Source organism: Lissotriton helveticus, chromosome 6 (assembly GCF_964261635.1).
Source record: "Lissotriton helveticus chromosome 6, aLisHel1.1, whole genome shotgun sequence".
NCBI classification, from domain to species: domain Eukaryota; kingdom Metazoa; phylum Chordata; class Amphibia; order Caudata; family Salamandridae; genus Lissotriton; species Lissotriton helveticus.
The window spans coordinates 1,376,534,258-1,376,557,672 of NC_136067.1; the positions used below are offsets into that span (position 1 = coordinate 1,376,534,258).

At 48.6% G+C, this 23,415-nt stretch overlaps 1 protein-coding gene across 4 annotated transcripts in view; it reads right to left on the bottom strand.

Moving 5' to 3' along the window:
* The window catches only part of LOC144763498 (E3 ubiquitin ligase TRAF3IP2-like), a 336,420-nt gene that overhangs the window by 179,004 nt on the left and 134,001 nt on the right, over nucleotides 1-23,415 (bottom strand). The gene's annotated exons all lie outside the window — the stretch shown is intronic.

Consider the following 23,415-nt stretch of genomic DNA (forward strand, 5'->3'; position numbering starts at 1 on the left):
GGTCTCTCCTTATTTACAAATGGATCATTCGAGGCCCCCACCAACTCCCAGAGCTCACCCGTTGCTTCCCTCAGTCCAGGTCAGCCGGTGCGCTGCCCCTCACCACACGCCCACCTCTGCCCAGTAACGCCACGGTCGCCCCTTCACAATGGCAGTGCCCTCTCTTCGCCTACTCGGTGTACACCTCGCCCCCATGCACCCCTTGTTGAGCCTTCGTTCTTCGCCCGTCATGCAGGCCCGGGTTGGCTAGTATTGCAAACGGGCACTGCCCGACGGGCGGGTCTGTGCGTGGACCGGTTTTTGGGCTGTTTGAGGGCCTGCTTTGTGGTCTGCTGTTTTTTACTGTTCATTTCCCTAATAATGAAACAAACGTTGCTCGCTACAAGCTCAAACGTCTATACATTGTACAATTCTTTTTCGGTGAATTTTAACAAGTTAACAACCGACCCAGTTTGCAAACATGTGCCACATTGTATCCATCTAATCCAATATTGGCAGTGACTTTTATTTTGTGGCACTGTTTAGTTTATGTCCCAGTCCAACGCTGCACAGGTGTATACTCGGCCCCTTCACCCCTTCCGTCACTTTCAATCTGCACCTCCTCGGAGTGCCCCCCTCCCCACACACAGACTTGTCCTTATGGTCTTGCCAATTAAACCTGCTAAGGCCCAATTTAACATTTGAGCCAGTCTCACCCAATCGTCTACCTCCCACACTCATGCGCATGTTTACCCTTCTCACTTTATGAACATATTTCTTGACTCACTTCCAACAAGGCAGGGTTTGCAACCTAGATTCCCCACACACACACGTGGAAATATACTCACAAAGGCACACCAGACGCATCATACAGAGGCACTCACAACGATACAGACGAAAACACAAGCAAAATACAAAAGGTGCAATCTTACTCTTCTCTCACCACCAGCCCCCGCCAGCACTCTGGCATTTCGCAGCGCATCTTGTTGCGTACCGTGTCCCACAGAACCAGGCAATCCAACGCAATGAAGCTAGGGGGGCAGTGGAATCCCCCCAGCTGACCCTCTCATCGGCTAGGCCTAATGTCCCTCCTAGAATTAGACCTGCTGCGCAACTGAAGTCCATCACTTCCAGCCCGTGCCTGTCCCACTCCAAGAGGGCTATCCACAAGCTGGCTGTGCAATTCCGAACCCTTTTCCCGAGCGGACTCTGTTGCCCTAAATGCCAGGACCCACCCTCCACTCCAGGTCGCCCGGCCACGCTCACTCACTGTGCGACACCCCTGCACCCCTCGCCCTCGGCCATCCCCGCATCCTCTACTGCAATCCCCCCTCTCCAGACAGCACCCGACCCCCGCAATGACCCCCCAGCGCCAGCAGCACTAAACCCCATCCCAATCGGCCCCAGAAGGATGAAACGACCCGACAGCTCTTTACCCCTGGGCCCCAGTCCTCCCTTGTGTGTGGCACGAGACCCTAGTGGAGGAACGAAGGGGTGAGGCTGCCTGTGGTACACCACACTTGTATCCCCCTCTCTCTACCGGCTATTGTTTTCCGTGTCACTGCCGAGCTGTGTTCCCTGCCCCCGTGAGCACATTACTCATAAATGTCGCCAACGCTAAAGCCCCCACGCTGTGTTTTCCTTGGCTGCCTGCGTTGGTGCCCCAGCCCCCCCCACTCACCTTGTCGCCCTATCTTTCTCCCACCCCTTGCTCGCTTTGCACCGCGCCATCCCCCCCGAGCCCAAACCCAAGAACAATTTCACCGGGACAGCACCTAATGACATTCTATGCCTCTATTTATTTATTTATTTATTTTTAGTGTTTTATAGAGCGCGAACGAGACCCGTGAGGGTATCAGAGCGCTTTACAGTAGAATCATGTATATAACAAAGGGGGAGGAGAGTCCAGGGATAAGGGAACAAATAGAAACAGTATATGGTAAAACAAAACAATCATAATATTCGACTACTATAAGGGATAGGAGCAAAAACGATGCAATAAACTAGAAAAGCAGTCTCATCACCCCGAAGGATTGTTCAAAGTGCAGGGTGGGTAACATAGGGGAAGGCAGCCAAGGAATAGTGCAATGATGATAGGTAAAGTCAGGTTGAGGGGGTGATTGTAGAGTGAGCTTTAGGAGAGGAATTTGCCCATTAGAAAAGATTTGGTCTCTTTTTTGAAGTGGGCTAGAAATGGTATCCTTCTAATGGCGGGTGGGAGTGAGTTCCATATTTTTGGGGCGGCCCCAGAGAAAGCCCGAATGTATGTTCTTTTTTTCTTGAAGGGTGCGGGTTGGAGTAAAAGGGCTCTGGCGGACCGGGAGTTTCTGATTACTCCGGATAATACAAGTTTCTGTGCGAGAAAAGCAGGGGACTTGGAATAGAGAGCCTTGTGGGTGATGCAAGCCAGTTTGAATTGGATTCTGGCCTCAAGAGCAAGCCAGTTCAGAGCTTTAAGGTGGGGCGAGATGTGGTCAAACTTCTTAGAGCCAGTTAGGAGTCTGGCGGCGGCATTGAGGCAGGCTTTCAAGGGTGCCAGAGAGGTCTTGGGTAGGCCTGCGAGAGTGGAGCAACCATATTCTAGTCGAGATATGACTAAGGCCTGGATAGCCGATTTTAGATCAGGAGGGTCGAGGAAAGGTTTCAAGCTTCGTAGGTAGTTCAGGTGAAGTCTGGCGGTTTTGGCCATCGCATCGATATGGCCACGCATGTTCAGGTTGCCGTCTAAGGTAATTCCCAGGGATTTAGCAGAGTCCACAATGGTAGCAGAGCAGTTTAGCGCTGTGATAGCCTTGGTCCAAGCTTGAATGTCTGTATTGGCGTTGGGTGGCGAGATTAAGAGGAACTCTGTTTTTTTGGCATTGAGTTTGAGCTGGTTGGATGTGAGCCAGTGAACAGTTAGTATTAAGGCCTCATTCAGGGAACAGATATCCTCTGGAGAAGAGATATTGATGTAGAGCTGTGTGTCATCCGCACACATGTGGTAGGAGATATTGGCAGTGCGCAGCACCTCTGAGAGCGGTTTGAGGTACAGATTGAAAAGGGAAGGGGATAAGGTTGATCCTTGGGGAACTCCAACTGTAATCGGAGAGGAGGCGGATAGGTTGCCGTTGATCAGGATTCTTTGCGAACAGTTCTGGAGGAAGGATCGGAACCAAGCCAGCACAGTGCCATCCAGGCCCATCCTAAGTTTGAGGTGATTCAGGAGAATTTCGTGGTTAACCGTGTCAAAAGCCGAGGATAGGTCACGGAGGATCAAGAGACAGGTTTTGCCTTGGTCAAGGGCTTGAAGGGCATCATCGACAATGTGGCGGAGTCAGGTTTCCATGCTGTGCCCAGGTCTGAAACCAGATTGCAAGTCGTCTAGAAGGTGGAAGTTAGAGATGTGTTGGCTTAACTGTTGCTGTACACATTTTTCCAGCACTTTAGCTAGGAGAGGGATGTTAGAGATAGGTCTGTAATTGTCAGGAGAAGCAGTTTCTTGTTACACATTCTTAGCCAAGTGAATCTTTCTCTATTGCACTCTGCTGGGAGCCCCTTAGTGGCCGAAAAGTTCTATATTACAAAAGATATGCCTAATTTCTGCAGTAAACCTTTAGTGCCTATGCACCCATGAGTGCCATCTACACAATATGATGTTGTTATACATGTAATATATCTTCTTAATTCTGTTCACATCCGCATCGCACTCGAGGCATATTATCCGAATGGCACCACACTGGACATCCCTCGCCCGCTCCCATATCCTTATCTCTCTACATTCCTTCTCCTAGACGGCCCCTCCCCCCAACCCGGTCCTTCCCTCCTTTACCCTGCAATCCGACCCAATGATGCCTCTTCCATGGCTACCTAATTGGCGCCCCCAGGCGGGCTTTTCGCTATCTTTACAGTGGCCTTGAAGGGACGTTCTCGCGCATCCCATACTCACTCCGCAGTATTAACCGAGCAAGTTACCTCTATTTATCCCTCGACATTACAAAACTTATGCATGAAACAAATTACCCTGTGAGCTGTCTTCTTTGCCAGGCGGTCCTGCCCTTCCCTATCTTAATCGGCACTTAATCAGTGGTAATAGTTATGAGGTGAAATCGCCCTCTTCCTCGAATGATGTTACCAATCCTCGTAACCGCAACCACGACATATGCCAGCACCCTCGCATGTCCATCCCAATCCCTTGCAACAGCACTTTTCGTCTAAAAGTCGACCCCCTTTCGGAAGCCGCCCCCCTTTCCCCGCCACCCACCGCCGGATGCAACCCTCTCCACACCTCTCCAGCAATCCTGTCTCCCTCTGTGTCCAGCATGCCCAACCTGAATTGCAAGCTTCGACCACCTGCCTCGCATCACCATGCACCCTCTTCATGTCCTTGACCCCCCCAGCCCCAGGCGCAACCACAGCCCAACCTGCCCCGCGAAAGAGCACACTCTCCACTCCTGGTCTCCCTGGTCATGATCCCTCCGTGCCCTTAATTATTTTCTTGCCTGTATTGTTGAGGGCAATTGTCTGCGCGGCACCCCCGCACCCATCACCCTCCCGTCAGCAGCTCCGCGCGTAGGCCACCACCCGCCCCCCCGAACAACCCCACACCACTGTCCTACCAAGCCACACCCTGTGCTCCACCCTCCCTGAGCCCCAACAATTTGCCACCAGCCACCCTTTCCCTATCGCCCCCTCCCTGCGCTCGAACCCTCCCCTGTGCCCGCCTATCCCAGACTTCGCACCTAACCTCCTCGTGCTCGGCCCCATCCCCTCTGCTGTTACTAGTGTTACCTGAACACCATGACCACTCTGCCCCATTCTGACGCGCGCAACTGTCCCACAAGACGCCGCCTCGTCCTCACTGTGTACAAGACCTTTGTCACCATTAATTGCAAGCCCCCGCCCCCCACACGCATCCGGGCGAAGCCGGGAGTGGAGCTCCATTGTGTAGCTCCGCGATGTCCTTGCCCGTGTGCGGCACGGGATGATGTGTCTTATATGCATCATGTGTTAGCGCTATAAACCAGTATGCTTTCAAATACCCAGCACAGTGTTCTGGAAGCTGGGGAAGAGCGAAAGAGAACAATTCTAGGTGCACTTCGAATGGAAACGATTTGTATTAGGAAAGTGCAGCTATTCTGAATCATGAACATCATAGTACGCGCTGTGTTTTTTAAAATGTCATTCATCGGACGCGCTCTTCTCACACTAGTCCATGCCTGACCCGCAGGGGCTTGGGGTAGCTGGCCACCGCGCCCCCGGGGCTGAAGAAGAGGACGCTCCAGTTTACGGCGAGGGCCAGAGAAAGAGAACAGCTGGAGTTTGCAGGACCCTGCCCTGAGCACCGGAGTGAGGCACCGGTGCAAGGAGCAGGGGATGCAACCGGTGGAAGCCTTCTCTGTCTCGACCGGGGAAGGGTGGGAGGAGCCGGCAGAAGGCGGGCACACACAGAGCCCAGCAGCAGTGGCGGCAGCCAAGGAGCGCATTGGCCAGGACGGGAGAGCCCGGGAGAGCCCAGGAGAGGAGGAGAGAGGTGAGAAGAGGGGTGGGGGGAGAGGAGGCGACGAGGATTAGGAAAAAAAAGATAAACACGAAGGAACTAAGCCCCATCCTTTTCAGACTTGGGGTGGTGTTTTTCTTTCTCCCCTCTTCTCCATTGGCTGGAGTGTAAACAACGGGCATGTTTTTGACTTGTTGTTTACCATTCCAGCCAATGGATAAGAGGGTAGAACAAACCTAAAAAACACGCCCCCCAATCCGAAAAAGACGGGGCTTAGAGCGAGACAATGACGTAACTGAGACCTCTTCTTCAATGGCTGGCCGCCGTTTAGGAGGCCAGCCAATGGAGTAGAGGGGCGGGGTTAACCCTCGCTACTCAGAGTCATTAAATCTCGCGAGCGAGACTGCGCATGTGCGCAGCCTACGCCACGCGACACCTAAAAAGGAGGTGTCAATGCATGGAGCCAGATACCATGCACTGAAGCTAGGACAGGAAGGCTTATGTGTGTGCTGGCCTTGCTCCACATAAAAGAAAGAACTCGCCCAAAATTGCAGTCACGTAATTTGGAATCTGTAAAAAGATTATTCAAAAGGCAAGTCAGGAACTTAATGTTCTTGTCAAGTATTTCAGAGGCCTCAAGGGCAAAAGGAGATAGCCATTTGCTGGCTAGGCGGAGAGCGCACCCATGAGCATAATCAATGGGCTATGAAGTCCCATGCGGCATGTGGTCTGCAAATGGTAGCTTGTGCTGGCTCTACCTCGACCGTAATAAGAAGGAAAAGAGGGTGCCAAATCTTGACTAGGATGACCCTGAAGAGAGTCAGGGGGAGACGCCATGTTGGATAGGGCACAGTACCAAAGAAGAGTATACTTACTGATGTGCGTACCATATTCACGTTCCAAATTTATGAGTGAAAATAGGCAATGACTAAAAAACACAGATATGATAAAAGTGACATACGGATCAACGGAGAATCATTGACAATTGTCATTGTAGAGGAGGCTGTTATAAATGGAAGTGGGGGAAGCAGAGATGATACATAAAAAGAGAGGAGAGTGGCATTTTGAAGTGATGATTCAAAACGTGGTGCAGTCATTATCGCTCCAAATAAAAGTATGGCAACAAAAGAGATTGAAAGGACCTATGGTTCTGTAAATTAAGCAGCTTATTTGGTTGCTTGAGAGACCACTAAGGGAGACCGAAGGACGGGAGCAATGCAGTGGCCTTTATGTAAAAAGATGGTGTAAGCAAAACAGATAGAGAACAGGTGCAGAATAATGCTAATTTCATAGAGGAAGTCCTCATGTTATTGAAAAAAGTTTCTGAGTACACATGGCAAACAACTGCTTAATTATCTTTAAAAATAAGATTTAAGGAAACCATGGGGCATATTTACAAGGATACTGCACCACGGGAGCGTCACTTTTTCCGGTGCTCTGGTGGCACAGTGCCATGCTCCATATTTATAAGGCAGTTCTTAGCCACTTTGCGTGGATTACAGCCATCTTGTAAATATGGTCCTTCTCGACACAATTTTCTGCGGAAAAGGGGTGTGCAATTGGTGTTGTTTTGGGCATTCCCACGCAACAACCGTTGCTTTTTGACACTGCCCCAGATTTACAAGGATCTGTAAATATGAGGCAGCGCCAAAACCTAACGCCTTTCAAAAGGAGGCGTTAATGTGGTGCTCTGAGGAGAAATACTTTTATTTCCCCTGTTTTTTGCTCCTTTTATGTGTGCTGCAAAATGTTCTATTTCTAATAACTCAAAGCTCCTGTTGTGTTCATGTCCTCTTAAAAAATGTTCTACAAGACGTTGTTTCGTATCCAGCTTGTAGATATCGGGAAAATGTTCCTGAATGTGGATCTTGAGTGTGTGAGTGGTGTTACACAAGTAGAATTTTCAGCATGGCCATAGGATTTCATAGATGGTGACTGTTCTGTTGCAGTTGAGTAGTTGATTAATTGAGTACTGACATCCATTTCTTAAAATATTCTCTTTTGTTTTCATTAATGCCCAATTTACAGATAGAACGGTCTCTTCATATGAAGAATCCTTTTATGGATTCATTGGGCTTAATCCGGTTATTGGGTTTATGGTTGCAATGAGAAGGGTATAGTATTTGTTTGAGATTGCATGCTTTTCTAAACCCATTTGTGGGTAGAATGCAGCACACATAGAAGGAGCAAAACACCAGTAATGATTGTTTTTGTGCAGGAAGGTGTACCTTCCTGCACAAACACAATCATCCCTGCAACACAGGCACAGTTGCACCATGTTGCAAGGGTGCCTGCATTGGTGCTAGGTAGCTTCTTTAGTGTTGGCGTAAGGGAGAGCACAGGGGTATGCCGTATTCTTGTTAATATTGCAAATCCCTGCATTTTTTTTAAATGGCCCGGCTCGGCGCAGCTAAATGGCTTGCAGCGACTCGCTGCGCCATTTCATTGTCAATAAGCTACACTGATTCTAATTTTTAAGACAACAATTTTTAAGTGCAGATTGCAAACACTTGCTCATTTATCTTTGAAAATAAGATTTTAGGAAACTATTATTCTTATTTGTTAGACTTGACAACTTTTGGCGTGTTTCCCCTGAGTTTTTGCTTTTGGACCTCCCAAATTTTACTCTGTTTTTGCTGGCTTAGTGTCTCTGCGCACTTTCTCATTGTTTAAAAGTGTTAAAGTGCAAGTGCTCCTGTCGTAAATTGTGTTATGTATTGGTGTTTCCATGATTGGCATATAGGATTTACTGGAAAAACTCTAGTAAAGTGCACTGAGAGTGCCAGGGCCTGTAAATCCAATGCTACTAGTGGGCTCGCAGCACGGGTTGTGCCACCCACAGAAGTAGCCGGTAAAAAGGTAACTCAGACCTGCCAACGCAGAGTCTTTGCACAGTTTGTAACTGCCATGTCAGCCTGGCAAATGCACCCACTTGCCAGGCGCTAAAACCTTCCCTTTTCTATATGTTAGTCGCCCCTAAGGTAGGACCAAGATACCCCTGTGGGCAGGATGCAGTGTATGTAAAAGGTAGGACATGCCCTGAAATGTGGACATGTCCTGATAGTGAATTACTGCCAATTTCGTTTTTCACTATTGCAAGGCTACATGTTCCCATAGGACAGAGTGGGGAGTTTGTTTATAACATCATAACTGGCCCTGGGAACTAGGTAGAGAAATAAAGTTTAGTATGCCTGAGCTCAGAATCTTAAGGTGCATCTTTTAGTGAAGGTGATTTTTACGTTATGTGTTTGAAAATACCACTTTTAAAAAGTAGGTGTTTTATTGCTCAGCCATCCAGTAGGCCTCTTCTGGAGTTGTGGATTAACTGTCTGGGGTTTGAATGACAGGGGCTGGGGAGGTGCTGTGGCTCCAGATAGTCTAGGTGGGTCAGGAAAGGGCTGAATAGACCTGGTCTGCATTTAGAGTAGGGGGAGGAGATATCCTTTCACCTGAATGGGCCTGGTCTGCCTCTGATAATGCAGTCTCCACCTCCTGCCAGGAAGCCACACCAGAGAGGGCAGAACTGGTTCTGGCTGGGCACAGACACTGTCTGCCTGAGAGGACAAAGGATTTTGGGCTATAAAAAGTGGGGCCCAAACCCCTGAACTTTAGAACTCTTTTGGAACAAGAAGACTGCCAAGGAGAAGAGCTGGAGAAGCTGTGAGGAGGAACTACCACTTTGCTGAGTGATTTGCTGTGTTGGCCTGCAGTGGCTGCATCTGTCTTGGGCAGTGAAAGGACTGGACTGAACTTTCTGCAATCTATTTTTGTGAGTTTCTCCAAGGGCTTGAGGTAGAGCTTGCTCCCTGTTCAAGAAGTCTCAGGAACAGCAAAGACTTCAAGTTCTTCTGCCCTCAGCACTGGGGACTGTGTGTTTTGTGCTGCAATAGAAGAAAAAGCAAGCAGACGCCGTCTACGACGCTGCTGCCTACTCCGTGTCCTGAAGGCACCGCAAGGGCACCGCAACCCTGGTCTCACCGACGCTGCCTGCTGACGACGCCACCAAGCCGCTGCTTGCACTGTGACCTGTGGGCACCGTACTCCGCACCGCCTTGCTTCACCACGCTGCCTTGTTATCCCCGATGCTGCCGCTCCACACCTAAATCGAGGCTGCTGCTTGCACCGTGGTTTGAGGGCACTGCTCGAGAAGTTACACGACGCACCGCCCTCATCCCGCACCGCAGCCTTGGCCTACCGACGTAGGCGCCATCGGTTCCAGTTCGTCAGCCAATGACACTTCTTGCACCATGACCTGCCAGCACTGCAGTGAGCACCGCATCACTTCGCACCGTGATGTGGGTCTCACCAACGACACCATCTGATGACACAACCGAGCCGCTGCTCGCACCGTGACCTGAGGGTATCGCACGGCGTACTGCTGCACTTTGCACCGCAGCACCCGCCAGCTGAAACCAGCGCTCCTGACTTCAACCGCGAGGAATTCGATCTGCAATGTGTGACTTCAAGGGCCCGACGACTCCTGCACCGACCTACGGAACAGACACCTGCAGACGGCGTGCTTTCAGAAGCGCAACGAGAGGTCGCCGTGTACTGTTATGCGGGTCTTCCGACACCGTAACTGGCCGGCGACGCTGCGGTCAGCCAGAACTGTTTGGATTTGTTTGTTGATGGCGCCGTGATAGCCCCAGAGGGAGCTATCGACTTCAAGGAACTATTTTTCAAGGTTATTTTGATAACTGAAGATTTCCAAGTACTGTATTGTGGATTTTTTTATCGTTGTTGGTCTTGTCTTAAGTATGTAAAAATATTGGAAATTTTCCAAAACTGGTGTGGTGCCCTTTTGTAGTGCTTACACTGTATTACTGTTGATTATGTGCAAATGCTTAACACACTGCCTCTAAGATAAGCCTGACTGCTCGTGCCAAGCTACCAAGGGGGTGAGCAGGGGTTATTTTAGGAGTGTAACTCCCTTATCCTGACCAGGAAGAAGGGTCCCTATTTGGGCAAAGGTATCTACCTCTGCCAACTAGAGATCCCCATTTCTAACATTGGTTGTCAGCGGTGAGGATAGGACTTGTGTTTGCACTTGACTTACAGTGATTGGTGTGCACTATTACAAAATTGCAGACCATAACGTGCCACATACAGTTTTTGCAGGTCTATTTTTGTGATCCTATTGTTTTGGAACTTTAACTTCCTACTGCATCATGCCTGACACAGCCGCATCATCACTTGCCTCCCTAGAGGTGGCCTTTGAGGAGGACAAGTTGGAAGCCTACAACATCAAGGAGTTGAAAGCTATTTGTAAAAACCTAAAGGTCCAAGTCAGGGGTCTCACCAGGCAGGAGGAGCTACAAAAGGAGCTGAGGGCCTGGGTAGCAGCCAGACATGCCAGCAAGAAGTGTGGAAGGAAATCTTAGTGAGGAGGCGGCGGGGCCTACTCCTTGGGTAGATGTGCTGTTGGGAGGGGGGTCCTTCCCAGCCAGGTAGCAGTGGTTTGTTCCCCGAGGAGCTGGAGGACAGTAGGGAAGCTAGGAGACAGAAGACATAGCTTGAGCGGCTCAAGATGAAGTCACAAAGCATGGTATTAGACCACGAGCGTGGGCTTAACCCCTTCGGCGCTGATGACAAAGCCAGCTCGTCATCAGCGTTACCTGCGCTGCGCGGATGACGAGCTGGCTTTGTCATAAAGAAGCCATTTTTGAATTTCCCGCGTACAGCGGGAAAACGCGGTAGCGCGCAAGAGGTTAAGGAGCTGGAATTGAGGAGCAAGTCCAGCACGGATGGTGGCAGCAACTCTTCAGTGAAGGTAGACAGGATTATGCACATTCCCAAGAATGTAGGTAAAGAGTACAAGAATGGGGGTGACATACAGAGGTGGTTTCAAGGGTACGAGTCATCTATTCTCATGAATGGGGTCCCTGAAAGGAACTGGGGGGCAGGGTTATGGCCTCTCTTTCCAGAGGAAGCAAGGGATACCCTGAAAGCTTTGGGTAAGGGGCAGAACCTCATCTACGCTGACATGAAGGACGCTCTCCTCACTAGGTATAGACTCACTCCTGAGAAGTAGAGGGATCAGTTTAGCTCCAGTAAAAAGTCTGATGCGAACACTTGGTTGGAATGTGTAGATTAGTTCTGCAGATCACTGGATGGCTGGGTGAAGGGCAGTAATGTAACAGATTTTCAGGGGCTCTACAATTTGATTGCATGAGAGCACTTGTCTAGTCTATGTTTTGCAGATCTTCGCCAGCACTTTATTGATAGTAATCTAACAGACCCCAGGAAGCTTGCTATGGAGGCGGACCGCTGGGTGAGTACCTGGGTCCACAAGAACGCATTTGGTTGAGACTCATCCAAAGGTGGGCAGGGTCCCCAGCAGAAAAGTGGGGGGGACAAGGGTAAAGAAACAGCAGTTCTCTAAAGGGCCCCAAACTAACACCCAGGGTAAAGGTTCCCATCCCCAAGGAGATAAGAAAGCAGTGGTCTCTTCAGGAACGTCTGCTGAGTCCGGACCCCGCCAAGTGTTTTGCATGTGATCAGGTAGGTCACTTGAAGGGGGACCCCATGTGTCCCAAGAGGGCACAGCCACCCAACGGTGGGCAGTTGTTGGGTGGTGTAGTGCTTGGGGAGGAGGGGTGCCCACAGGAGGGTGGGATCCCACAGAAATCCCCCTTGTCTCACTAGGGGACAGTGAGATGGTCCCAGGAAACCAGGTGCCCCCTAACACACAGAAATACAGCGCCTGGGGGACCATCAATGGGAAAAGGGTAGAGGCTCTCAGAGATACTGGAGCCAGTGTGACCTCAATCTGGTGCCACCTGGTCTTTGAAGGGCAGGTAGTCCCAGGGGCATTCCATCAAGTAGTTGCTGTGGACAACTCAGAGCGCCAGTGTATAGCGACGCAGGTTCGCTTTGAATGAGGGGGTCTCAGGTCCCTTGAGGGTGGTTGTGAGCCCTACCATGCCTGTAGATTGTCTGCTCGGTAACAACCAGGAGCAGTCCTTATGGAAGGATGTTGAACTCAGGTCTCACTTGGGGATGCTTGGGTTGCCAGAGTGGGCATTCATGTCCACTCGGTCAATGGCGACCAGAAAGGGTGATCAGGAGGACCTGGGAGTCTGAAACAGTGACCCAGGTCCCTGCCAAGAGGAAGGGCAGGAGGAGCGGGAAAACGGCCCCTGAAGTTCCCACGGACCGGGAGGAGGCTGACCTTGAGGGGGACGCTCCGGTGCCTACAGGGAACAGGTAGCTGAATTGGGGGGCATCTTTGAGCTGACCTATTGGCAGCAAGTAGGGGGTCTGGAGGGTCTGTGGCTGCAGGCTGCAGACCAGGAAGCTGGTGATCAGTCCGGATTACATTAGATCAACTGGGAGAATGGTCTCCTGTATAGTGAGGCTAAGGTTGCTGAGCCTAGGTCTGCCAATGTGCTGGTGGTACCCCAGCGCTTCAGGACCTTCCTACTTGGTCTGGCTCATGACGTGCCTTTGTCAGGACATTTGGGGCGGGACAAGACCTTTGACAGGCTTGTCACCCACTTCTTCTGGCCCCAAATGCGAAGGCAATACGATGGACATTGTAGGTCTTGCCAAGCAAGTGGTAAGAGTGGGAGGAAGGTGAAAGTTCATCTCCAACCTTTTCAGTTGTTGGAACACCCTTTGAAAGGGTGAGGATGGACACTGTGGGGCCACTGGATCCCAAGACAGCCACGGGCAACCGGTACATCCTGGTCTTGGTAGACCATGCCACCCAGTACCTGGAGGTAATCCGTCTCAGGACAACGATGGAGCCAGTGGTGGGCCAGGCGTAAATTGGGATCTTTTCCCGCGTGGGGTTCCCCAGAGAGGTGGTTTCTGACAGGGGAACCAATTTCATATCCATGTATATGACATCTCTGTGGAAGAAATGTGGTGTAACCTACAAGTTCACCACTCCTTACCACCCCCAAGGTACCGGTCTGGTGAAGAGAGTCAATCAGACCTTGAAGGGCATAATTAAGGGTCTAACAGAACCCATGAGGTGTAAATGGGACGTCCTCTTGCCATGCCTTCTCTTTGCATACAGGCAAGTGCCACAGAAGTCTCTTGGGTTCAGTCCCACTGATGAGAGGCTGCGAGGCTACGAGAGGACCGTAGACAGGAGCCGAGAGACACACCCACACCCAGAGCTGTGACCAGAATGTATGACGGCCCGAGAAAGGCATCAGCAGCGGCTGCGGCAGCGGTGAGGTGGTGAGGCTCAGCCAATACTCGCCTAACTACTCCCCACCCGGACTTGCTAATTCTCCCGTGCTATTCTCCTCTCCCGTTGTCCCCCCACTCCCCCTCCAGAGCAAGAACGGCTGCTACAATACAGGAGCTGCATTACCGGAGGCCAATAGAGACAGAAGGACTCCGGTCACGTGATTTCGATACTGAGTGTGCGGACAGTTTGTGAGCAGGCTGACGGCGTGGCGTGCGCGAAGATGTGGGACCTGATGAGCGAGGACTCTGCGGCACTCTGAGTCTGCGGGACACTGCAACTGACCGAGAGAGCAGTGCAACGGCGAGCCTGCTGCCACCCACCCTCCCTCTCTCCTTGTGGTTTGGCTCGGCTCTGCTCTTTACGCCGCCAAAGATCCTGCCAATGACCCCGCCTAATCTCGCCAATCCCACAATTTTAATTAGCAGTCTTGCCTGGAGTGAGAAAGACTGGTTTGGAGGTCTGCTAGAGGTTTGCTGAAGATGGAGGCTGGAGATAGAGGGTTCTGACAGTGACGTTTTGGTGACAAGTGCAGCTGTCCTTTAGCGGCGGTCACAGCAAGTGCCTGCAACACAATCTTGGGAACCTTGGGAGCACCGCTCGACTAAGTCCTTGTTCCTGCTTTAGTCCTTTACTTTTTTACTAAAAAGCATTGTTATACTACATTTGCCCAGCTGAATTTATATACTGTCATTGATATGGATCCCCTGTAGTTTTAACTTTGCTGTTCTACAGCCCACAGCCTACGATTGTTTATGATTACCAACAGTAATTCCTCTGAAGCGGCCCGAGCCTGTGAGTCGGTGCTCGGTGTTGCATGAGCGGAGCATCGACGAATAGGAGCTATACTTTTTTGGCTCTGTCGGCCGACCGGCTAAGGGTTACTCTGCATAAGGACCAAGATATGACCGCAAAGAAATTGCACTCTGGTAGATTGCTATATACAAGAGCGGGCAAAAAAACTAAAGCTAATCCTTTAAGAAACAACTCACTACAAATAAACATTTTGAAAAGTTTCAATACCATCCCTTCTTTTTATCTAAAAAAGGAAACAAGCTTAAACTCAGCAACGATGGTGGAGTCTACTCGAGAAGCTCATGGAGAGGCTAAAGTAGTCCCTGGAAAATCATCGCCAGTAGTATCTACTAAACTATCTCCCAAAATTGGAGGAACTTGGCCTAGGAATCCCCATCACTTGGAATCTAGGGAGGCCAACTCTTTGCTGGCAAACCTAACCATCCACTCCCTTGCTAATGGAGTCTCCCAACTTGATGGGGTATGTCATCTAGTACCAATAGTTGGAGAACCCATAAAAGATTTTACGCTCCCTGACCTCAACACTAACTTAAATCAGTCTTCTAAGATGCTCTACGCACCTAATCGAGAGTCGTCCAGGAATCATATTCCTGCTACCTCACTTTCCTTCAATCCACGTGTTCCCTCTCAGGATTGTCCGGATCGTCCCGTTAAAATGCAGCTGTTCAGTAGTACACCTAGCGGAACAAGCATATTAGATTCACGGGGCTCGACTTCACCTGATCTATCCCCAAACTTTCACCCTTCAATTCATAATCCAGAGTCAAAAACGTTGATGCCGGAATCATTACTTTGCCTGGAAAGAGTGTTGTCTTCTATTTTAGCCTTAAGAAATCAGAAAGTAACTATTCTGGATTCGCATTTGGCCTTGACTAAGTTTATAGCCTCTGAGCAAAGATTATCGCCTGGTAAAGCTGGCCTACTTCCTTCCCGTAAGTCTAATCGAGGGAAGGGGTCCTCTCTCCCTATATTTTTGGAAGATAACACCAACCAGCTCCACCCTACTCAAATAGGCTCTCTTTCCCGCGATAAAGGGCGAGACTTTGGCGTTCGGACTGGCAAACCTTTTACTAGTAGGAAAAACAAATTCAAATTGAAAGCAAACAAAGATGCTATTGATAAATCTTCCGCTCTTCAACAGCTTTTCGATCCTGTGACTCTAGCTCCGTGTTTTGTATCTACGCTTCACCCACAAGCAAAGAAGGAAAATGTATGTACAATTCGAAAGGTTTTCCCTATTTTTCTAAAAACCGGTGCAAAACCACCCGAGCATCCTATAGCAGAGGGACTAAAAGCTGGCTGCTCATCTACCAAAGAAAAAGATACTAAGAATTCAAGTAACAGTGTTGGTAAGAAGAAGGAAAAAAGGGCAAAACGTTGAAGGATAAATAAAACAAGCATTGCATTGCCAATAGGTCTCGCCTTTGGGATCTTATAAGTGTTTGGTTATCCAGCACAATATCCTTGGTGCAACAACATCAACTGTTGCATGGCTAAACACTTATAAGGTCCCAAAAGCGAGACCTATTGGCTATGCCAATGCTTGTTTTATTTGTGGTCATGCTGTATTTGTTTCCTGTTGCACAAGTACTGTGTGCATTCTTCAGTGGAAAGCATTGCTGCTTAAATCAGGCTACCAATGATGAGGCGGGGATTTCCCACAGAAGCAAGCTTTTCTTTTTGGGGATCAGATTGTTTGGGCTTTGCTGAATCCCACTGACAGTTTATATCAAGATGTGAATCATTGTAGTGTGGGTGACATAGGCTGGTGGGCATCGCTTGCAAGGAACATCCAGGGATAACCATGTTAAGGCTTCATCTCAAAATAGATTAAAGTTGATCGGGCCTAGACTTGACTCTGTAGATTTGTAATGTAGATTGCATTTACTCTGTGAAACGTCATACATTTCGCATCACTAACAGCCCTTCCTTTGAATATGTTTGGCTGCCAGAGTTCCTGTATTAGAAGAAAGGATTAGATGTGGTTCGACCCAATAATGACCAGGGACACTCGCCCAGAACATTTATAAGTGACTTTGAAACATGTTCGAAAGTCTGAGAGCCTTAGCTACAGGAATCCAAAGATGCTAAGCTCTGGACTAAAAGGATGGCTTAAGACCTGAAATTACCAGCTTCAAAGAAGGCAAGAGATGTCAGCGGTGTGTGGTGAAGATCACAGTAGTGATGAGGCAAACACTTTTTGTGGCTGCCAACACATGTGTTGTCCTAACTGTCTGTCACCCCCCAACTCAGTTGCAGGGAACACCTACACAGAGAACTGAGACAGTGACTCGAAAACATCCCAACCTCCTGACATCACCGTATCTACTGCACACATGTTGCCCTTTGATGGAGCAACTAATAGAGACATAAGAAAATTGCAACTGACAATTGAACATCGTGATACAAAGAATTAAAACTACAAAAAAAAGTTATGGGAGACCAACCCAAAATGTAATCAGCTCATCGACACGTCCTCCAAAGGCACTTCAAGCCAGGACCTAGTTTGTGCTACCTCCACGGTGACAGGTAGGGGATGCACGTGGCAGGGGTTCACCTCTCTATGGAATCAGTCAACACTAGTCAGTAGACGTGGTGCATCGGAGGCCTCACCACTCGTCCAAACTTGGTTTTACAGAAGCTCAGAAGATGAGCTATCTTAAAGTGCGAATGCAGACCTTTGTGGGAGTGGCCTGACGTCACAGTCACAGCCAGCCATATTCTTTGTGACCACATACCTAAAACATTTGAAGAGGTCGGAAGCACTTAAGGAGGATGAGAATGTTATCAGTCAGCCATACTGAACTAGCTTTCAAAGTACACGCCTCCTGAGGCAAATTAGTAAAAACAATAAGCAAACTTATAGGAAATGTACTAAAATTGATATTAGGGTACCCAGACAACACTAGTCTTCTCTTCTTCACTTCTCGCACCCTTCAACAGTGAAGAGATTATATAGAACCACAGACACTGACATATTTCGCACTTTACTCCATCTCTCCAGTTGTGTCCATGTGAAGAGTGACTTTCAAACCCGAATGATAAGAGGTACCTCTCAGAGTTGCAGACACTGTAGTGCTAAATGCTATCCAAGAGATTCTTGTCTGGATAGCTCTGATATATTGTTTTCCTGAAGGCACTTGTTCAATCAGTAGAACTCCATCTTACAAGGTGAATCTGTGTCTCCACAAGTTGGAATCCAGTCAGTCGGATTTCACCGCCTCCACTCGATTCCTTGCTCGAATAAAGTGATGTAACCACAACACAAGAGGGTTTCAATACTCTGCACTATTTCCCATCATACCAAGCGTCTGTTTCACATCAGAAGTATACAATAAAGGGACCTCCTCTGGGCATTAAATCCTATCGCAAAACTCAGATCAGGAGCAAATTAATTGAATAAGCCAGTAAATAAGTTGATTTCTCAACTTCTCGTTGGCTCGATGTCACTAGATCAGGTTGGATATTATGAACACTTAAGCAATGCTCTGAGCATCCGCCGGGCTCCTCCCACCTGGCGCCGCGGCTAAGACCTGGAACACCCTCCCCCTGCACCCCAGAGCCTCAGCATTGCTCCAACAGTCCGGGAAGGACCTCAAGACATGAATGTTCAACCAATAAGAACAGACAACGTGATCCGCAGCATGACCCCACAGCGCCTCGAGACCCTCTCAGGTAATGCAGCCGTGCTATACTAATCCTGATTGATTTGTTCACACTGCCACCAAATTTAAAAGCCAGTGGGTCTCGTGAATGTTCTTCCATCTCTGGCAGCACCAGGATTAAACTGTGAAAAGCACAAGACTTCTTTACTGAAGTTATGGAAGGCCCAGACTTTTGTCGTGTGCTATTAACGATGCTGGAAAGATTGCTCAGTGAGTTAAACGCTTGCAGCTGAAACATGCGGTGCACTGCCAGTCATGCAGTGGAAACCTGCCAAAGCTGAGTCAACGTTCCGTCTTTCTAAGATAGGTAAATCGAGTAACAATACATCGACCAATAACAACAATTGCAATTTGTAGTGCTTAGAAACAGTATTCTGGCATGAAGCAGTATAAAAATGTATTATTATTATTATGCCAAAGGCACATATTCCCAAAAACGGAATTGCATATGCCCAGTTTCAGAACTCTTTTGTTGATTTAAACCAGGGCCACTTTAATTTCCAAGGGCATGATCGAGGCAAGTGCAGACGGAGCTGTGATTTTTTTGGGTGGACAGGTAAACAATGATAACTTCCTAGTTAGTTGAACAAAGAGAACCCGGAATAAATGTCCCTGTTAAAGTCTCCAGCCTTTCGGTCTGCACAATTTGTTTTACTCAGATATGCAGTGACATTTAGGAGCACAAGCATTGGAAATGCAATTGGTCTCGCATTAGGAAAGTTTGAGCTATTGGTCTTATAAATGACATTTTTTTTTATTTATGTGTTTTTTAAAATTGCTAAATTAATAGCGTTGTCATTCACAATGCCAATAGTTATAACTTTCGCAAATGTGACACCTATAGCAGACACACGTCAACATCCTATTTTATCAATTGAACATGTATTAATTGATTAAAAACACGTTAACAACGCATTTCAACAGTGGCTGCATCCCGCGTGAACAGAGTTTTCCACAACGCTTTGAACATGCTGGGCAATCTACAATTGTTCACCCTCTTGAAACAAGACACACGTCAACATTCTATTTTATCCATTGACAAGATACACCACAAACACTCCTTCCAGGTTCAGATGCATCATATTTCTTGCACAAAAACAATACGAACCATCACTAAACAAAACACTACACTGACCACACACAATGACACCATATCACCATGACCCCTGCCACTGAGAAACTCCACAATCGTGAAAAAGCCGACCAGGCTTCGAAAATGCTACGAGGCCATGCATATGACCGATGCGTGCTACATGAAATGCTGATGACGTGATATAACCTGCCTTGGCAAAAGCAAAACAGGAACATCAAGACGGTGCACGCCAGTACTGTCCTTTTGATAATTTTACAGCAGTGCTAACAAGTGGCAGTCGTTTATTCACAAGGCAAGAGGGAATTGCCACTTATACACGACGTACCGGTCTTCAGTTATCAGCCTTTACTGAGTCAATATTCCTTTACATACGATGAATGTAAATTAATTATCTAGGCCGATATAAAGGCGTCACATGACCTAGGCCGGTGGAAAGTTAGCTTCAGCAATGGGCGATGACAAAACACACTCGGCTACACTTCCACACAAGAGGCACCTGGTAAAATGGTCAAGTGCATCCCTGCCGGTGACTCAAGTAAATGTAAATGTAGCCGTACTTGTAAAGCGCACTGATACTCCTGAGTGTCCAGGCGCTGTACTCATACCACTAGGGAACCCTTCCTGGTTTTTCCCCGTGAGATGTCCACTCCTGGGCATCCCCAGGGTGCAACCAGGCATCCCTAGCGCTGTAGGAGGCCGTTGTGTAGACTAAGCAAGCTATTGCCCAGAGTTGCAGCGTGGGACCCATGCTTAGAGTAGGCACCGAGGCGAGAAATCAGGTCCAAGGAATTATGAGACCAAGATCCGCCGAGACAGCCAAGGCAGGAATTGAACCCTGGTCCCGGGCCAGACCTCTGCATCAGGGTCTGCCGCTCTAACCATTGAGCCACAAGTAAAGAAATCTCTCACAGTGGCATTAGTAGCCTTAGGAAAACTTGCTACACAAGCCCATCGAATTTCTAGGATGAACTGTCTCTAGGCCTTTGGCTGTGGTGCATTCCAGGGATGTTTTCATAGGAGACCTAAAAAACAGAGGCAATGGGCTCCACCTGCAACCAATGACTCAAATCAAGCACTGGCATTAACCAAGTGAGCTTCCTTAACGTAAAAGAGTTAATGTCTCACCGATTATTTTAACTTGTATGTATGTATGCACATATATACATACATACACACACACACACACACATACACATACACATTTACGTGAAAGTCAAAGACTAAATAAATGGTGCAGAATTTTTTTTTCCCCTTTTTAGCCATGGCTCTAACCCACCACTACTGTACTCGGTAGCACAGATCCGACACTTGATTTGCACCCAACAGCGGATAGTGAGAAATTCGGATATAAAAAGTATGTGCTTTAAAAAGTGCAAGGTTAAGTAACCCACCATAAGCACTTTTTCCACATTTTCCTTGGATAGGGGCTCTACCATCAAAGCCAGCAGAACGGAAACTTTCCAGGTCGAGTAGCGGACCCACTCCAGGTTTTTGCTTTACATTCTGGGGCATGCAGTTTGGTTTATCTCATTATAGCATCGGATTACTGGAACCACAGAGCAAAACAAACCCCTTGACCGAAAGAGCGTCTCACTCACCCACGAAGCTGGTAAACTTTAGAGTTCTTTGCCCTGCTAAGAAGGTTGGCTCTCGCCTTGCGTTGCTGTCGGGGCCGGCGCGCTGGCTACTCTCGGTGGCACAGCAGAGATAGAAAGTAAGCCGCTTCACTTTACAAAGCCTGGCTCCGTAAGCCGTGTCACCGCGGCGCGCACTCTCCCTCATGCTTTAGTTCATCAGATGAAGCGCTCGCTCCATACTTTGGAGCGTACAGGGCTAAGCAACTTTTCGCGAACAGATTTCAGTGCGAGCCGCTTGAGTCTCAAATAACTGACAGATGTATCAACCCGAGATCAACATTTTACATAACGCTCACAGTAACAAACAAGGAGCAGAATGTAATACATCCGGGTACCAGAGGCGGGGAGGCGGCTGGAGCGTTTCCGGGTCAGCAGAGGCGGCTGCTACAGGCAAGGGGTGCGCTGGGGACGCAGCGTACACTTCCACTCGGTTTCGGCGCATGGCTGTTGGGTGCCGTTTGAATTATGCAACCCAGGCCAGGCGATGCGGTGGAGATACGGGGAGTCACGACAAAAGAGCCAGGTGAGTGGGGGGTGGCTGCGTGCATGTGTGTGTGTGTGCGCGCGTGTGTGTGTATATATATATGCAGTGTGTGTCTGTGTGCGCATGCGTGAGTGAGGCTGTGAATCTGAGGCAGGGAATGTCCACGGCGCCGTGCGCGCCCTCGAGGACAAATCTGAGACAGCAGAGGCTCGTGCCTGAACGCTGTCTCAGATTCCCCCGAAAGTGAACACAATAGGTCTTTCGCTGACGCTCGACCTAAAAAACAAAGGACTTCAAGTATGGAAGAAAGGCAGATTTAAAGGCCAGGCAGATCATTGTGAATAAAAACACATTGTATGATTTTGATGGCAGCTTTGATGTCATACTAATACTGACGCATGATGAGGATGCGGTTGATGCCACAACCAGAGACGGGTGCTTCTCGGCCCGGAGAAATGTTCAAAAACCAATTTATAAAGCAACCAAAAAGCAAAAACGGCGCTAAGGAATCAGCGTTCCGTCTTTCTAAGATAGGTCAATCGAGTACCACTACATCGACCAATAACAACAATTGCAATTTGTAGTGCTTAGAAACAGTATTCTGGCATGAAGCAGTATAAAAATGTAGTATTATTATTATGCCAAAGGCACTTATTCCCAAAAACGGAATTGCATATGCCCAGTTTCAGAACTCTTTTGTTGATTTAAACCATTGCCACGGGACTGGCACTCGTGAGTGAGGGCTACTTTCATTTCCAAGGGCATGATCGAGGCAAGTGCAGACCGAGCTGTGATTGTTTTGGGGGGACAGGTAAGCAATGATAACTTCATAGTTAGTTGAACAAAGAGAACCCGGAATAAATGTCACTGTTAAAGTCTCCATCCTTTCGGTCTGCACAATTTGTTTTAATCAGATGTGCAGTGACATTTAGGAGCAAAAACAAAGGACTTCAAGTATGGGAGAAAGGCAGATTTAAAGGCCAGGCAGGTCATTGTGAAAATAAAAACACATTGTGTGATTTTGATGGCGGCTTTGATGTCACACTAATACTGACCCATGACGACGATGCGGTTGATGCCACAACCAGAGGCGGGTGCTTCTCGGCTGGAGAAATCTTCAAAAACCAATTAATAAAGCAACCAAAAACCTCTACGTTGTGGGGCATGATAGTAAAAACAGCGCTAAGGCGCTGTAGTGCGTTTACTACCGAGGCCACGTGAGACCCTGAAAGGGGACATTAACGATTTGTATAGGGAGCAGTGATTTAAGGTGAACCAACCCCTGCATCGGGTCAACAGAGCAGCACTGAGGCCGGATGAACCACTGACAGCCCAATAGGTGCATGGCATATAGCTGACTGCAGGGAGGGGTGGGAGACTAGCCCTGGGTGGCAGGTGGAGGGAAGGCTTCAAAGAAGATGTGTGACCCCAGACCTCCAGTGTTAGGAGCACACACTCACCTCATCCACAGAGCTGGGAGGGTCGAGGGACCACATACCTCTAGACTAAAGGAAGACAGGCTGCTCGCCTTGGACTCGATAGATTAGACCGACGATGTACTTTTTGCCTTTCGGCCCAGGCCACCTTTAAGAAAAATGTGCGAAACATCATGTTTTCAATGAAGACTGAGGCAGTTTCGGGTAATGAATATGAATGAACTTATTAGTACTTTGGACTCGCCAAGAATTAGTTTTAGGCAGCTACGCGGCGTGGACTCCAATGTACAACGACGCAGCACTAGAGCAAAGTTTTAATAAACAAGCACTCGCCCGGCAGCAGGGGGGAGGGAGGGATTCACTTGCGGGAGCGATAATTGCAACCAGATGGCGCCGCACGCTCCCGCAAGTGAATTGCCACGCGTGCACGTGTTTGGCTGAAAAGCCATGGCGATCCCAAAAGGTCTTTTTGCCTTTGCAGCGCATGCGTGCGGCCTGGGCGAGACCTAAAAAGGTCAAAACGGCTAAGCTTCTAGCCTAACGTAATTCACAATATATCATCAGTCCCCGACTTAAACGTTTTGAAGAAGGAAGATGGGCAAGCAGAATTCAACCTATCCGGACCA